This window comes from Mandrillus leucophaeus, unplaced genomic scaffold (genome assembly GCF_000951045.1).
Source record: "Mandrillus leucophaeus isolate KB7577 unplaced genomic scaffold, Mleu.le_1.0 Scaffold47, whole genome shotgun sequence".
In the NCBI taxonomy this organism is placed as follows: Eukaryota; Metazoa; Chordata; class Mammalia; order Primates; family Cercopithecidae; genus Mandrillus; species Mandrillus leucophaeus.
Genome location: NW_012105031.1, coordinates 3,142,553 through 3,147,058, shown reverse-complemented (window position 1 = coordinate 3,147,058; position 4,506 = coordinate 3,142,553).

Below are 4,506 nucleotides of genomic sequence, written 5' to 3'. Positions count from 1 at the left end.
AGAGACTGAGTTTCGCCATGTTGGCCAGGCTGGTCTGAAACTCCTGACCTCAGGTGATCCGCCTGTCTCAGCCTCCCAAAGTGCTGGGATTACAGTTGTTAGCCACTGCGCCTGGCCCCAAATTTTTAAATAAATACAATTTTACAACAGAATTAAAGTGTTTTTCTTAATCTTATTTTTGAAATAAAAATGTATCTACCAAACTACTAAGCTGATGCTGAGTTTTTTAACGTTTATTCATATTGGCTTACATTAATTATTCTCATTTCAGACTATAAAACTCACGAAAATGTTTAAGTAGTCTCTAGTATGTATACAAATAAAAAAATTCTGCTTCTAATCCATTATATTACACTTATGTCATGACTCCTTCTCAGTGTTACCATGTGTTATTTCAGGACCACGTTTCCTTAAACACAAATGTTTATTTCTCCTAATGATGGTGAATATTCATATTTAATTCTTACAATTTTTTGTTGTTGTTGCCCAGGCTGGAATACAGTGGGTATTCACAGGTGCGAATAGTTTATCTCTATGTTCTAATGTTGGTTTTATATTTAAAAAGGAAAACTTGGCCATTTTAAAACAATTTTAAGATCAAATATATAGATACAGATAATAAGACCATGGTTACCAGAGCCAGGGTGGTCAGGCATGCAACAGATAGGGAGATATAGATTGAAGGGTAGAAAGTAGAAATCATGTAGAATGAATACATCTAAAAATCTAGTAATGTACAACTTGAGGACTATAGTTAATAATAGTGTATTGTATTCAGAATTTTTGATAATTCATAGATTACAGCGGCTTTTGCCACAGTGGGAAAAAAAAATGGGTAATATGTGAGATGATAGCTACGGTAATATGTTTTATTACAGTTACTGTTTTACTATATATATTTATATCACATCATATTGTACACTTTAAATATATACAATATATTTATTTTTAAAGTGATTGAAGTATATGTATAGGTATACACACATTTATATACACCCACAAGGCACATACACACACACACATACAGACACACGTACGTAGTCTTGAGCATATATGATTCAATTTCTTTCAAGTTTGCCCTCAAAATTTAGAGAAACATTAGAAAGTATATCAGTAGAGAAACCACAATTATTTATTGTAGAAATTTTCCTACAGCCTCTCTCTCCTGGGCTCAAACAACCCTCCCACTTCAGCCTCCTGAGTCACTGGGACCACAGGCACATGTCACTACGCCTACTTTTTCTTTTTTCAATTTTTAGCAGAGATGAGGCCTTGTTATGTTGCCCAGTCTGGTTGTGGATTTCTGATCTCAATCAATCCTCCTACTTTAGCTTCCAAAAGTGCTGGGATTAGAAGTGTGAGCCACCATGCCAAACCCGAAAATTCCTGTTTCAGTTGTAAGTTTTTTTGTCATGCAAACCTCATACAGCTAAATATTCTATATCATCTCACATCTTGAACATCATTTACTCATTTACATTTTTCATGTAGCTATTTTAAGAAATTATTAACTGACTTCACAAATATTTATTGAGTACATACTTTATGCTGAACTCTGTTTTATATGCTTTGAATAAGTTAACAAGAATAATGCAGATCTCTGCCACATAGGATTATAGGCTGTTAGGAAGGTTAGTGCTATAAATTTTTAAAAAGGAAAAATAAGAATAGGTTATTTTCCTGGGAAGTTAACGGAAAAGCAGTGCATTTGGATTATTTTAGACAGTGTTATTCAAAGTGTGATCCATAAACCAAAGCCAGTTCAAGAATTATTTAATATACATTTGTGACAATTATCTGTCCCAACATTAAGGCTGTGTGGCAGATCATGCAAAAAGCAAATGATGGAAGACAACATTAAGTCATTTGTATAGTCTGATGCTCTGATCCGGGTTTGATTGATCTTATCTGAACTTACTCATGAATTTGCTAGCAGTTTAATGTGGTTTTTCTGGGTCCCCACCAAAATCTCATCTTGAATTGTAGTTCTCATAATCCCCACATGTTGTGGGATGGACCCAGGAGGTAATGGAATCATGGGGCCCGTTACCCTGATGCTGTTCTCATCATAGTGAGTGAATTCTCACCAGATCTGATGCTTTTTTAAGGGGCTTTTCCCTCTTCGCTCAGCACTTCTCTTTCCTGCTACCCTGTGAAGAAGGTGCCTTTCTTCCTCTTTGACTTCTGCCAGAGCTGTAAGTTTCTAGATGCCTTCCCAGCCATTCAGAACTGTGAGTCAATTAAACCTCTTTTCTCTGTAAATTACCAAGTCTCAGGTATTTCTTCATAGCAGCCTGAGAACAAAGTAATACAGTAAATTTGTATTGCTACAAGGGAATGTTGCTATAAGGATACCCAAAATTATGGAAGTGACTTTGGAGCTGGGTAACAGGGAGAGGATGGAACAGTTTGGAAGACTCAGAAGAAGACAAAAGTGTGCAAAAATTTGGAATTTCCTAGACTCTTCTATAAGACTTTGACTAAAATGCTGATAGTGATATGGACAATGAGTCTAGGCTGAGGTGGTCTCAGGTGGAGTTAAGGAACTTACTGGGAACTGAAATAAAAGTGATTCTTGCTATGCTTTAGCAAAGAGATTGGCAGCGTTTTGCCCCTGCCTTAGAGATCTGTAGAACTTTGAACTTGAGAGAGATGATTTAGGGTATCTGGTAGAAGAAATTTCTAAGGGGCATAGCATTCAAGAGGAAGCAGGGCATAGAAGTATAGAAAATGTGCAGCCTCATGGTGCAGTAGAAAAAAAAAACCATTTTCTGGAGAGAAATTCAAGCCAGCCGCAGAAATGTGCATACATAATGAGGAGCTGTATGTTAATTTCCAAAACAATAGGATAACTGTCTCCAGGGCAGGTCAGAAAACTTTTTGACTGCCCCTCCCATCACATTCTTTGAGGCCTAGGAGGAACAATTGCTTTCCCAGGCTAGGGTCAGAGCACGCCTGCTTTATGCAGCCTAAGAAGTTTGTGCCTGGTTTCTCAGCCATGGCTAAAAGGGGACAAAGTACTGCTCCGGCCATGACTTCAGACAGTGTAAACCCCAAGCCTTAGCAACTTGTATGTGATGTTGGGCCTACAGGTTCATGGCAGTCAAGAACTGAGGTTTGGGAACCTTTGCCTAGATTCCAGAGGATTTATGGAAATGTATGGATGTCCAGGAAGAAGTTTGCGGCAGGGGCAGAGCCCTCGTGTAGAACCTCTGCTGAGGCAATACAGATGGGAAATGTGGAGCACTGCCTATTGGAGCTATGAGAATGGGGCCACCATCTTCCAGACCCCAGAATGGTAGATCCACTGACAGCTTGCACCGTGCAACTGGAAAAGCCATACACACTGATATAGACACTGAACCTCAGCCCATGAAAGCAGCTGTAATTGGGGTTATACCTTGCAAAGTCATGGAGTTGAACTGCCCAAAGCCATGGGAACACATCTGTTGAATCAGCATGATCTGAATGTGAGACATGGAGTCAAAGCAGATTATTTCAGAGTTTTATGATTTAATTACTGCCTTATTGGATTTTTGACTTGCATGGTGCCTTAGCCCCTTTGTTTTAGTCAATTTCTCCCATTTGGAATGTGTGTATCTACCCAGTGACTGTACCTCCATTGTATCTAGGAAGTGACTAACTTGCTTTTGATTTTATAGGCTAATAAGCAGAAGGGACTTTCCTTGTCACAGTTGAGACTTTGGACTTGGACTTTTGGGTTGATGCTGGAATGAGCTAAGAATCTGGGAGACTGTTGGAAAGGCATGATTATGTTTTGAAATGTGAGCACATGAGATTTGGGGAGACACCAGGGGCAGAATGACATGGTTTGGCTGTGTCTCCACCCAAATCTCATCTTGAATTAGTTGCCATAATCCCTATATTGTGGGAGGGACCCAGTGGGAGGTAATTAAATCATGGGAGCTGTTACCCCCATGCTGTTCTGGTGATGGTGAATGAATTCTCTCTCACAAGATCTGTTGCTTTTATAAGGGACTTTCCCCCCATCTGCTCAGCACTTCTCCTTCCTGTCATCCTGTGAAGAAGGTTCCTTTCTTCCCTTCATCTTCTGCCATGATTGCAAGTTTCTGGAGGCGTTCCCAGCTGTGCAGAACTGTGGGTCAATTAAACTTCTTTTCTTTGTGAATTATTCAGTCTCAGGTATTTCTTCATAACAGTGTTGAAACAAACTAATACACAGTTGGAAGGTTGGCTAGGGCTTGACAGATCTTAATTGACTGGGCAAAATTAACTCTTATAATGTTTTTCATGTATCTACAGGAGGCTACCACAGAGTGTTCTGATAACAAAGACAGAAGAACAAGAGAGAAAATGAAAGTGTGAAAGTGCTTTTAAAGCCTCTACTTGAATTATTTTACTCTTGTCCCCCATCAAATAAGTCACTTGGCCAAGCCCAGAGTTGATATGGGAAGGCATTACCAAATGGCATAGATAAATAAAGTCATGGTAATCTGGTTAGGACATCCACTTTTTAAATTAAAA